Source organism: Berghia stephanieae, chromosome 9 (assembly GCF_034508935.2).
Source record: "Berghia stephanieae isolate SIO BIC M18660-M18661 chromosome 9, UCSD_Bste_1.3, whole genome shotgun sequence".
Classification (NCBI taxonomy): Eukaryota; Metazoa; Mollusca; class Gastropoda; order Nudibranchia; family Aeolidiidae; genus Berghia; species Berghia stephanieae.
Genome location: NC_088368.1, coordinates 16,803,426 through 16,817,471, shown reverse-complemented (window position 1 = coordinate 16,817,471; position 14,046 = coordinate 16,803,426). Strand labels below are relative to the sequence as shown.

At 40.4% G+C, this 14,046-nt stretch overlaps 1 protein-coding gene across 1 annotated transcript in view; it reads left to right on the top strand.

Annotated features, from left to right (window-relative positions):
- Positions 1-11,684: 11,684 nt before the first annotated feature.
- LOC144979802 (normal mucosa of esophagus-specific gene 1 protein-like) overlaps positions 11,685-14,046 on the top strand; it is a 42,667-nt gene continuing 40,305 nt past the window's right edge. Inside the window, exon 1 of the mRNA XM_078926904.1 lies at positions 11,685-11,770. The gene's annotated coding sequence lies outside the window, so the exon portion shown is untranslated. The remainder of the gene's footprint in view (positions 11,771-14,046) is intronic.

Here is a 14,046-nt window from a genome sequence, read left to right as displayed (position 1 = left end):
AATTATACGTGAGCATTTTATTAAAACTAATTTTTAATGATAAGAAAAAGAAGTAGATCTAAATAATTAAATGACTTGATTCGGTTGTTTTGCCGATTAATATACACACACACGCGCGCGCGCGCGCACACACACGTCTTTAAAATCGCACAAGATAAATATATTTATTGAGGAAATGGAATTTGAATTTTACTAGTAAAATAGCATTTTAGGATGAGAATGTGATGGAGAGAAGAAGAGGAAGAAGAAGAAGAAGAAGAAGAAGAAGAAGAAGAAGAAGAAGAAGAAGAAGAAGAAGAAGAAGAAGAAGAAGAAGAAGAAGAAGAAAGAGGAGGAGAAGGAGGAGGAGGAGGAGGAGGAGGAGGAGGAGGAGGAGGAGGAGGAGGAGGAGGAGGAAGATGAAGAGAAGGGGGTCGAAAGGAGGAGGAGGAGGAGGAAGATGAAGAGAAGGGGGTCGAAAGGAGGAGGAGGAGGAGGAAGATGAAGAGAAGGGGGTCGAAAGGAGGAGGAAGAGGAGGAGGAAGATGAAGAGAAGGGGGTCGAAAGGAGGAGGAGGAGGAGGAGGAGGAGGAGGAAGATGAAGAGAAGGGGGTCGAAAGGAGGAGGAGGAGGAGGAGGAGGAGGAAGATGAAGAGAAGGGGGTCGAAAGGAGGAGGAGGAAGATGAAGAGAAGGGGGTCGAAAGGAGGAGGATGAGGAGGAGGAGGAGGAGGAGGAGGAGGAAGATGAAAAGAAGGGGGTCGAAAGGAGGAGGAGGAGGAGGAGGAGGAGGAGGAGGAGGAGGAGGAAGATGAAGAGAAGGGGGTCGAAAGGAGGAGGAGGAGGAGGAAGATGAAGAGAAGGGGGTCGAAAGGAGGAGGAGGAGGAGGAGGAGGAGGAGGAGGAGGAGGAGGAAGATGAAGAGAAGGGGGTCGAAAGGAGGAGGAGGAGAGGAGGAAGATGAAGAGAAGGGGGTCGAAAGGAGGAGGAGGAGGAGGAGAGGAGAGAGGGGGGAAGATGAAGAGAAGGGGAGTCGAGGAGGAGGAGGAGGGAGGAGGAGGAAGATGAAGAGAAGGGGGTCGAAAGGAGGAGGAGGAGGAGGAAGATGAAGAGAAGGGGGTCGAAAGGAGGAGGAGGAGGAGGAGGAGGAGGAGGAGGAGGAGGAGGAGGAGGAGGAGGAGGAGGAGGAGGAGGAGGAAGACTAATAGGAAAAAGAAGGAGAGGGATATGGGAGATTCGGGGTGAGAACGACAGGGATAAATGAATGACTAATGACCTAGCCTCGGAGGGTCCCATTCCCCTCCTGTGGGAAGCCAGGCTAATGGATTTTTCAGAAATGGCCACTTGTTGTGTTATTGGATGGGACAACGGTATTGTGAACCATTTTACTGCCACACGTTTACTATTTCAGTCTGATGTTGTACGAATATTTTAAATAAAAGTAGTCCTTCCTATAGCATGAAATGGACAATACCACTTGTTTGCTACCCTTTGGATAGGACGCTAGTCTCATGCAAAGTACTTTCTGCCAGATCTAACAGACCCAGTTACCCAAATCACTCCTGGGTGGACTAGGGGGGGGGGGGGGGGCTCGACTTCACCCGGGATTAATCTTGGTCCCTTTGTGTGTCTTTTGTGTGTGAAGCGAGTGCCCTACCAACTGAGCTATTGGGACCTCGCTTAACTACCAGACTGAAAGTATTTATTTCAAACAATTCCTCCGAGATTTGTCTGGTTATCTATAATATATCACATTAGCGCTATCTACTACAGTAATAGTAATTCTAAGGAAGGATGTACCCAACATTTCAAATAAAAGAAATAGATAATAATTAAAATATATTTAGCACATTTCCACATAATCACCACACTTAAGGTGCGTCTCAATATATATTAGGCTGAATTTCTCACCCAAGCAATAAATATGGAAGTATATGTTTATATCATACAGTATACGTCTTCTGTTAGGCGTCATTTTTAGCTTTGTGGACCGCCTAGTGAGTTGTTTTTAATAGTGCTCAAGGAAACATATCATTCTATTATATTGGTTGAGCTATTGAATACAACTCACGATTTGTTTTCTTTTGTGGCAAAAGACAGTCCTTTTGACGTCATTTGTTTGTCAGTGTAAGGCCATGAGTTTACGAAGACCACGATCAGACTATAGATATGAAGTGAGTAGAAAAGTGCCAGAAGACAATAGAGAATAAAAAAATTTTTTCGCGGCGGTGGTGGGGTTTGAACCTGCGACCTTATTGGTACGACAACTCCGCCTGGCAGGTGAGAGCGTGGCTCTACCGTGTGAGCTATCCACGAACACAAAAATATTCGTTTCAAACTCAAAGTCATTTCTAGATCCCTCTCTCACCCACTTCTTGAGACCGCCGATTCGTTCACCACCATCGCGAAGTAATGTTGACCAGCAGTTAAGCTTAATAGCCAATATTCTCATCACAAACATATAACATAGAAACGATTGAGACATTGAGTATGCTCCGGTGTATGGGGTGAATTTTTAATTCAGAAAAGTGAGTGGAGCAGGCACTTATGTTGGTAACAACAAGATATGAAGTGAGTAGAAAAGTGCCAGGAGACAATAGAGAATAATTTTTGTGTTCGTGGATAGCTCACACGGTAGAGCCACGCTCTCACCTGCCAGGCGGAGTTGTCGTACCAATAAGGTCGCAGGTTCAAACCCCACCACCGCCGCGAAAAATTTTTTTATTCTCTATTGTCTTCTGGCACTTTTCTACTCACTTCATATCTTGTTGTTACCAACATAAGTGCCTGCTCAACTCACTTTTCTGAATTAAAAATTCACCCCATACACCGGAGCATACTCAATGTCTCAATCGTTTCTATGTTATATGTTTGTGATGAGAATATTGGCTATTAAGCTTAACTGCTGGTCAACATTACTTCGCGATGGTGGTGAACGAATCGGCGGTCTCAAGAAGTGGGTGAGAGAGGGATCTAGAAATGACTTTGAGTTTGAAACGAATATTTTTGTGTTCGTGGATAGCTCACACGGTAGAGCCACGCTCTCACCTGCCAGGCGGAGTTGTCGTACCAATAAGGTCGCAGGTTCAAACCCCACCACCGCCGCGAAAAAAATTTTTTATTCTCTATTGTCTTCTGGCACTTTTCTACTCACTTCATATCTTGATCAGACTATAGATAGAATGCGCTTGACCAAGGAGTTCACAACATTGCCATCCGGAAGTATAACGGACCAACACACAAACTCTGTGTAACCATGAACTTTTATAGTCTGGTTAATACAGTTTAGTGAGAACAACTCACAAACGCGGATGGCAAAAACAATAACAAAGGCCTGAGTGACGTCATCTGCATACTATCTATAGATAGTATGCGCTTTGCTAAGAAGCTCACAACATTGCCATCCGGAAGGATGACGGACCAACACACAAAACTATGTGTAACCATGAACGTTTATAGTCTGGTTGATACAGTTAATTGAAAATGACTCATAAACGTGGATGGCAAAAAACAATAACAAAGACCCGAGTGACGTCAACTTCATTCTATCTATAGATAGAACAAAGTTGGCGTCACTCAGGTCTTTGTTATTGTTTTTGCCATCCATTTTTATGAGTAATTCTCATTAACCAGACTATAAACGTCCATCGTTACACATAGTTTTGTGTGTTGGTCCGTCATATTTCCGGATGGCAATGTTGTGAGAATCTTAGTGAAGCGTACAGAATCTATCTGTTTTATAAAGTGTGTTTCATTGTCGCACTGTTGAAACTTGCTCCTGAAAACGCAAAGATCTCTAATGTTGCCAGGTTAGATAACAACCGAACGACGCTGGGAACAGGTTAATGATGACTGGGTCAATATGAAGACCTAACCATCTGCCGATCTGGCTTGTAATGTGTGTCCCATCTGTTCGATATAGATAGAATGAAGATGACGTCACTCAGGTCTTTGTTATTGTTTTTTGCCACCCACGTTTATGAGTAATTCTCACTTAACTGTATTATCCAGACTATAAAAGTTGATGGTTACACATAGTTTCGTGTGTTTGTCCGTTATACTTCCGGATGGCAATGTTGTGAACTTCTTAGCCAAGCGCATACTGTCCATATAAAAGTAAGAGTGTGTTCTGTATCGTTTGCACATACCTATTCATTACATGCTTGTACCCGAGCCAGAGTCTACTAATAAAAAGTGGAGCTTTTATATAGCGCAATATCCACTTACCGTGCTCAAAGCGCTTCACAAGGGTCCGTGACCAACAGCAACACGTGACATAAAGAACGAGACATGACGCCTGTTAGCAGATAATAAATTTGTTTTGTTTTTTCCGACAGAGACAACGCTGTTAACTAAAATAAATTTCAAAATGACCGTGGCATCTTATTGCAATATCTTATTTTCCGTCAGCAAACATACCTTTCACTTTTTTAAAAGCAAAGCAATATATATATATATATATTATATAATATATATATATTATTATATATTATATGTTTCGGAGCGAAGGTCGATTCGAGCTCATCGGCGCTAGTTGGTCCTTGGTAAATGGCTCTTCACTCACATTTCACCGTACTCAGGTGTAAATGAGTACCTGGCCGTTAACATCGTGTCTCTGTCCGAAATTGCAATTATCGCCTACACAGGCGTAATGTCAGTACCTGACATGATTAAGTGTTGCTATTTGGCCGGACATTGTAAAGCGCTTTGAGCACGTGGTGGGTATTGCTCTAATAAAAGTCAAGTTTTATTATATTAATTAATAGTTATATATATTATATATATATATATATATATATATATAATATTAGAGAGAGAGAGAATGAGAGAGAGAGAGAGAGAGAGAGAGAGAGAGAGAGAGAGAATGGGGGGGGGAGAGACACAACAGGAACATTCCCACAACAATGGAAATGGAAATAATGACTAATGACGACGGCGACAACAACAATAACAATAACAACAACAGTAGCAGCAACAATAAAACCAGCACTAACACAACAAGAAACCACCACTACCTCTACCTATTACACCCTCACCACCACCACCACTATCATTATCATCATCATCATCATCATCATCATCATCATCATCATCATCATCATCTCCTTCATCAAAACAAGAACAGCTGCAGTAGCATCATCAACAACAGGAGGAGCCTCGACCGAAAAAACGACGACAAAAAAAACAAAAAACACAACATTGCCCAGTGGCCTACGTGATACTCACTTTACACGGGTTACGTAACTAACAACGACGACGACAACAACGATAACGACGCCATATAACATTGTCCTGTGGCCTGCGTGATACATACCATCATAATATGGTCACATCTAAGACAAAGGCAATAACTATAACAACGACAACGGTGACGATAACAACAACAACAACGATTCAAATATAACAACAAACTTGAGCAACAACGCCAACAAGAACTATAACAATGATAACATCACCATCATCATCATCATCATCATCATCATCATCATCATCATCATCGTCATCATCATCATCATTATCATCATCATCATCATCACCATCATCATCATCATCATCATCATCATCAAGAACAACAACAATAACAACAACAACAAAACAAAATAACATTCTCCAGTAGCTTACTACGTGATACTGACCATCCAAGTGGTCACGTCTCAAGACAAAAACTACAACAACAATGGATTTGACCCTAGGACTTCATAATAATATAGATGTCGCTGATTTGATGACAGATGACAATGTGTGACAAATAGTAGAACCTACAAACCACAAAGCCCACCCCAAGGTTCCTGCTGGGCTTGGCTTCCTAGGATTTTGGTCGATCTCGATGTCAGGACATTGAACCACATTAGCAGAGCTGCCAACTTGAAATTTCAACAAAAAAAATTGTTTATTCACCATAACAACGCCACTACCAATTCATTCATCCTGTTTTGTTGATCAAGGGGAAACCCGAAACGTCCATTTCATATGTTTCCGTAAATTAAATTGAGATTTCCATTCAATTTCACATTGTTATTTATTTCTTCGAGCTTTGAGCAGCAACATTTACATTATAGATAGCATTGCAAAATAATAATTTATCCTCATAATAGTCCAAAAATCCCCCAAAGTCCTCAAAATAGGTTAAAAGATTCCAATACTCTGAAACCAAAGGATTAGTTGTACATGATAATATGTATCCAGTCCCCTGGTTGACTGGTTTCACACTTCCAAAGAGATTGGAACCAGTATTTTGACATGACATTTTTGTTCCCTATAACGAATCAGCATCGTGATTGACCGACGCCTCTTGAACATTGAATTCTTATATTGGTGCTATGCATGTAAATCAAATACTCGCAAAATCTGCTCGCGCATGAAAAGCATCAACACACAAAGCTATGTGTAACCTTGAACGTTTATAGTCTTATTGATAAATTTTAAGGAGATCTAATCACCCAACTTACAGTCTAAAACAATAACAAAGAGCTGAGTGACGTCACCTTCGTCCTCCTATAAGGAGCTCTTGAACCAACTAATGAAACTTCTGTCCTCTGTCTCTCTCGCCTTGTTGTATTCTAATGCAACCTCAATCTCTAAATGTTTCTATAAATCTACTTGTCTTGATTTCAGAGCCAAAATTGAATATAAAGCGGAGTATGAGAGTATGAAAAAGGGGAGAAGTGGTAGTAAGAAGAAGAAGAAGAAGAAGAAGAAGAAGAAGAAGAAGAAGAAGAAGAAGAAGAAGGAGGAGGAGGAGGAGGAGGAGGAGGAGGAGGAGGGGGAGGAAGAGGAGGAGGGGGACGAGGAAGAAAAGAAGAAGCAGGAGTAGGATATAGAGGAGGAAGATGAGGAGGACGACGATGCGGAGGAGGACGATTATGAGGAGGAAGAGGTGGAGGAGGAGATAATGAGGAATAGGAGGAGGAGTAGAATGCGGAGGAGGAAAAGGATGAAGAGGAATAGGAGGAGGGAGGAATAGAGGAAGAATATATTATATAAGGATCATTTTACAAGTTACATTCGAGACTAAAACGAAATTCAATGTCAAGACGGTAAACATAGCATATTTTGAGCATCGGTGGTATGTGTTTAAAACACACACCACGTCTACCCGCCGTATCACTCTTAAAAATACACCAAACTATGTGTAGACTTAAAAATCTATCAGTCTATCATCATCTGTCAGAGAGATTCTTGTAAGAAGACAATCACCCAACTGAAGATAGAAAGCTGCGAAGACCTGAGCAAAATTTAAGTCAAATTACAAACATTATGAACGAGAGTATCTGTGTTTTCCAACTTGGCACGGCCAGACATAGATCGTGGCCTTCGTGACTATCGAAGGTCACGCATAGATACGCATTGTCCGCCACTCCAGAACTTCCCCCTTCTCTGTATTTCAGTCTCGGGTTACATCATGTATTGCTCATTGCTCTCAATGGTATCCCTCTACAAACTCGCACCCTTCACTTTATTTCCTCATCTCCACCGTTGCTACTCTCTAACAATTCCCCCGAGGGAAATTTCCTCCAATCCGGTTTTTTCTAGCACTCAAGCAAGCGTTCACAGTTTTGGGCCTACGTGACGACGCCGTACTATTACGTCACAACAATCTGCATCTAAGCAACTCCATTCCGTAGGTATCATAAAGAGATTAGATTGAGACACTCGTTCAATAGGCCCCCCTCCCCAACCAATCAACTCACCTTCTACTAACGTAAAAGTCAAGGACGAATCTAGTTGTGTACAGTGACGTCATACCACAATGTAAGGGTGTGTAACTAGAAGTAGATGTAAATTGGTTGTTACTGCTCTGTTCACCTGGACAACACGCCAATAATGGGATATAACCTTGACCTTATTAATGTTTCCCCTTCACCATCCTCGGGTAATAAAGGAAGTAAACTAAAATCATAGGTACAGTATATTTTGAGCATCGGTGGTATGTGTTTAAAATACACACCACTTCTACCCGCCGTATCACTCGTAAAAATACACCAAACTATGTGTAGACTTAAAAGTCTATCAGTCTATCGTCCGTCAGAGAGATTCTTGTAAGAAGACAATCACCCAACTGAAGATAGAAAGCTGAGAAGACTGGAGCCAAATTTACGTCAAATTACAAACATTATGAACGAGAGTATCTGTGTTTTCCAACTTGGCACGGCCAGACATAGATCGTGGCCTTCGTGACTATCGAAGGTCACGCATAGATACGCATTGTCCGCCACTCCAGAACTTCCCCCTTCTCTGTATTTCAGTATTTCAGTCTCGGGTTACATCATGTATTGCTCATTGCTTTCAATGGTATCCCTCTACAAACTCGCACCCTTCACTTTATTTTCTCATCTCCACCGTTGCTACTCTCTATCTAACAATTCCCCCCGAGGGAAACCTCCTCTAATTCGGTTTTTTCTAGCACTCAAGCAAGCGTTCATAGTTTTGGGCCTACGTGACGACGCCGTCCTATTACGTCACAGCAATCTGCATCTTAGAAACTCCGTACCGTATCATAAAGAGATTAGATTGAGACACTCGTTCAATAGGCTCCCCCCTCTCCCCAACCAATCAACTCACCTTCCACTATCGTAAAAGTCAAGGACGAATCTGGTTGTGTGCAGTGACGTCATACTTTTAATCCATTCACCATAACGTAAGGTGTGTAACTAGAAGTAGGTGTAAATTGGTTGTTACTGCTTTGTCCACCTGGACAACACGCCAATAATGGGATATAACCTTGACCTTATTAATTTTTCCCCCTTCACCATCCTCGGGTATATAAGGAAGTAAACTAAAATCACAGGTACAGCTGGACTTAATCATCATCATCATCATTGCCTTTTTCACCCTGGGTCAGGGTATAGGCCACAGACAAACAGTTTCCATCCTTCTCTATCCTGAGCCAACTTTTTTATCTCATTCCAGGTCTTACCACTTCTCTGTATATCAGCTTCTTTAATTCTTCTCCATGTTCCTCGTGGCCTTCCCCTTGATCTTCTGCCCTGAGGGTTCCAGTCCAATACTTTCTTTGTTATAGTTGAGTCATTCTTTCTAAGCGTGTGTCCAATCCACCTCCATCGTCTTCTTAACTTGAGAGCTTTTTCCTGCTTCATACATGGTGCGAACGTTCCATGACGCAATTCGAAGCTGCTTGTTTGGCGAAGACGTCATCGGGTCAGCAGAGTCCTTTCGGCTTTGTCTTGACCCTCTCAGTTGAGGGACCCCGGACACCACACGGGGTACAGCTGGACTTAGTTCTGTTGCTATATATAGAGCAGTTCCTACGATACAGGGCATTAATTAACGTTTATCTTTGTTAAGCTTCGAGCGAGATAGATTGATTTGTACAGAACCAGTAACTCCTTACAATAAGTCGGAAGCATTGTCCTGTACAGAGCGTGGCCTTCGTAAACTCATGGCCTGGTCATAGCCATCGTTAACTTTTAGATAGTTCGAAGATGACGTCACTCAGGTCCGTGTTATTGTTTTTTGCCATCTGCGTTTATGAGTAATGCTCACTGAACTGTTTTAACCCGACTATAGATAGTATGCAGATGACGTCACTCAGGCCTTTGTTATTGTTTTTGCCATCCGCGTTTGTGAGTTGTTCTCACTAAACTGTATTAACCACGCTATAAAAGTTCATGGTTACACAGAGTTTGTGTGTTGGTCCGTTATACTTCCGGATGGCAATGTTGTGACCTCCTTGGCCAAGCGCATTCTATCTATAAACGTTCATGGATACACACAGTTTTGTGTGTTGGTACGTTATACTTCCGGATGGCAATGTTATGAGCTTCTTAGCCAAGCGCATACTATCTATAGCCTGACACTGACCAAAAAATGACGTCAAAATGCCAGTCTTTGGCCACAAAAGAAAACAAATCGTGAGTTGTATTCAATAGTTCAACCAATGAAATAACTTGTTTCCATGAGCTCTACTAACGACAACTCACTGGACGGTGCAAAAACCAAATAATGACGTCAAACTGCCAGTCCTTTTGGAATTCAGTATCAGGCTATAACATAACGATCTATCTATCTGTAGATGTTGTGCGCTCAGCTAAGAAACTCGCAACATTGATATCCGGAAATATAACGGATCAACACACAAAACTATGTATGACCTTGAACGTTTTTGTCTGGTTAATACAGTTTAGTGAGAATTACTCATAAACATAGATGGCAAAAAAAAAAAAAAACAATAACAAAGAACCGTGTGACGGCAACTTCGTTCTATCCATAGACAGTCACTCAACGCAATCTCTATTGAGTTTTTGTCGTGTGAAATAGGACTCGTTATCGATCCATTCATACCAAAAAAAGCTCTTCTTCTTTATTTCTTTTGTAATAATAATCAATGTATTTACATTGTATTATGTTATATTCAATAAGTCAAGTTACGGGCCATTAGACATCAAGGGCATAGATTATGATATGCTATGGTCTTTTTATCCAAGGATTACCAATCTTTTGATCCTATCGGGTGAATGAAAAGAATTCGACCATTTGCCAGTCAATATCGGTAATCTTTTTGTTGTTTGGAATTCAATCAAACTGTGAGGCTGTGTACGTATTTCGTTTGTTTTGTTTGGGTGTTTTTTTTTAAGGTGTATATCTACGTGACATTTATCAAGTCACAGCATAATATTCAAAACTTCAATCAATAGAGGCATTTAAGTAAAACACTCACAACATATACCCAACAGATGGAATAAATATCAACTACGTGTAACCTAAAATGTTTATAGTCTGATCGATATATTTTAGTGAGAACTAGCCACCCAACAGGCGGTTCCAAAAAAAAAAAAAAAAAAAAAAAAAGCAAACAACAACAACAAAAACGTGAACTTCATTCCCTCAATTAATTGATCTTTTTTGCCACAGCCATTGCCTTCTTAAATCCTTGCCTGTTACATCTGACACAATCCGCCCCACAGATCCTGAGAACACATCAGGCGATTAAAACAAAAATGCATGGCGTTGTCAGGTATCGTCATGCAATTCCCTCTTCAGTGTGTCAAAATATCGTGATCAATGCTCGCCAACGGTGGGGCTGATTGCTTCGGGTGACTGGTGTTGGCTATTTTCTCAGCCCACAACATTTTTTGAGAAGATCACATCAGTATCAATAACATCCACGTGATTACATAACTTTTCTGTTTGATTGTCTCTTTTCTACCGTTGGGGAGTATTGAAGGAACGAAATAACGTCACTCAGCTCTTTGATTAATACTATTTCCTGAAGACTACTCATAAAAATGGCTGGCTGAAAACAATAACAAAGAGCTGAGTGACGTCAATTTCGTTATATCTATACTCGAGTCTTTGTTACTGCTTTTTGCCATCCGAGTTTATGAGTAATTTTCACTTCTTAACTGTATTAACCAGACTATAATAGTTCAAGGTTACACATAGTTTTGTGTGTTGGTCCGTTATACTTCCGGATGACAATGTTGTGAGCTTCTTAGCCAAGCGCACACTATCTATAAACAATGACAATATGATGTGTGGCATCAACGTCATTCAACTATTGATGATATGCGGTCACGTTAACTACTTGTCATTTCTTCCCGCTATAACAACAATAACAAATACACAAAACACCGGGTACCTATTAATTTTCGGGAATGGAAATTACCACCATATTTACTCCCAAGTCGCAAAGTTGAATATTCAAATTACAAGCTAGTCTACGTCCAGTTTCAGTTTAATCAAATTTTTTTGGGTGTCAAAACCCCTATTTCAAGCAAGTGCCAAATAATTTGTTCTTTCTTTCTGGATTTCTTTATTTCTACAACATTACGGTAGGTGATATTTTATGGATGCATGTTTTGTTACTAAAACTAATATTATGGTCGTTTAAAACGGCTGCTATTTTGTAAAGGTTTGATTGTTTCATGTTTTGCTTTTTATAAAATTTTGTTGGTCTGTTTTGAAAAGTTGTGTAAATAATGAAAATTGACATGTTTTCTTTGACATTGTTTATGAGTTGCGAGAGAAGTAATCGAGAGCTAACTCAGCACCCCCCGCCCTCAATCCCCATGAGAAAGTTCCTTAATAAATCTAGGGTGAATATTGTCCAGTCCTGGAGATTTGTTATATTCTTAAAGGGAGTCTTTCCACAAGTTCCTAGTACTGAAGGGCAAAAGTTCCATTGGAAAAAAAAATACAAAATAGACCCCCATCCTTTATATTGATGTAAGTAATAGAATAATAAATAATAATATATACTTGAGGAAATACAGCCTTCTTAAAGCCCAAGATCCAGGTACCGTCATATTTTATCGAATAAAAGGGAGAATGTCAATTCAATTGATAATACCCTTCAACAGTCATGACGTCACTTCCCTCGTAATGACCCATGGTAACTTAGTAACTGGCTCTAAACTATCGGAACAATGGCAGACGCCCTTATTATGAAATATTTCTCCGACGAGCATAAAAGCGTATCCAGAGGAGAAAAAACATAAATATGATCATGCTTTGACTTTTACACATTATGATCACATGACATATGAAAAGTTCGAGACAGCATGAAGAATAAGAAGTACCGATTTTCTTTGTTTAGAACCACGCTGCTCGCCGTTCCTGGGCGACGTGACATAAGACTATTGAATCCAATTGAGTTTGTTTGAAACCTGGACATGACAGTGCTAATTCACATAACTCATTCAAGAACAAACTGGGTAGCTATTGGAAAAACCAAGAAATCTTCTATGATTACAAGGCTAGCATCACATTCTGTCTTCACGGTAATCTGCAACCGGAAGAAACAAAGATGACCTCCTTTCTTTAGTCAGCAAATTGTTGAGACATGGAATAGCCTGCCTGAAAAAATAGTTACAGCACCAAGCATAAACAGCTTTAAAAGCCAAATTGACAGTTTCCTGCAGGATCTAAAATACAGCGCCGATTTCCCATTGAAGCCAGCCTTTCGACAAGTTGGTGGAGACCGATTCAAAGACCATCAACGGGCCACCGGCCGTCTACGATGAACTCATACTCATACTCATACTGAGTCCAGCGAAGAGGATCATTGAGAACCTGTGCTGGAAATCATCTCTAAGTATCTAAGTATGACATGACGCTGATAAAATTCAAACTTCATAGTCAAAAGTGGTCTCCTTTCGCTCAAGGTACCCCTTATATGCCATTCATTACCATCCGATTGGCTAGAGGGGCTAACCTGAAGCAAATCTGCCCACACGCAAAATCTAAAAATTCGTAATTTTTGGAAGACAAAAATTCTAATCTCTATAGTTAACTTTGTTTTTGTTTTTTTTCAAATTGTTTTTAAGGGTTTTACGGCGCTTGCAACACACCAAGGTCATATCAGCGCCAGTAAAAAGGAAGAAAATGGGATAGTAAAAAGTTCTAAAATTACAATTATAGCATCCAAGAGAAAGACATAGGGGAACTGGGAACAAATAAGGATCAGATGTAGATTCCAAGAGCTGAAAATCAACAATTTACTCTCACAAGGATTAAATAACACTTCAAAATCCTTAAAAGTGTGTAGTCTGGCATCCACTTTCATTTTCAATAAGTTTTAATGACTTAAGAGATGCTCATGAAGTTCTGACGTTGGAGCCACAGCTTCGTAATTCTACGAATGTTTCGTAATAGTACAATTATGAGCATCTTGAAATGTAATCACCTTTTTAATATTATGTCTGATTATTCCATGAGTCTTGCTTTGCCAAAACTGAAAGAAAGCCATTCTCCCTATTCCGCCCCCGTGTTTATCGTTAACCAGAAACGAGATTGAACCATTCCCGTTTAAATTACCCAAACAAATCCTCCCCACAGTTTGTGATTGTTTATCAAAACTATTTTGACACACCGACGGAATCGCATTGCATCTCCATGACTTTTTCTTTTTTCAATGGCTTTGTTAAAATTGTGAGTGATAATCAGAATATGTGCGGGGCTGATTTTGCCACAAGCAAATATTATGGATTAAAATGGCCATGGATCGAACCTGTTATTTTTTTTTTTTATTTAGAGGAATGTGTTTGTCACGTCTCAGTCGATATTTATGGTCTGCATTTATGTAAAATATCCTTGTTCTGCCAGCCAG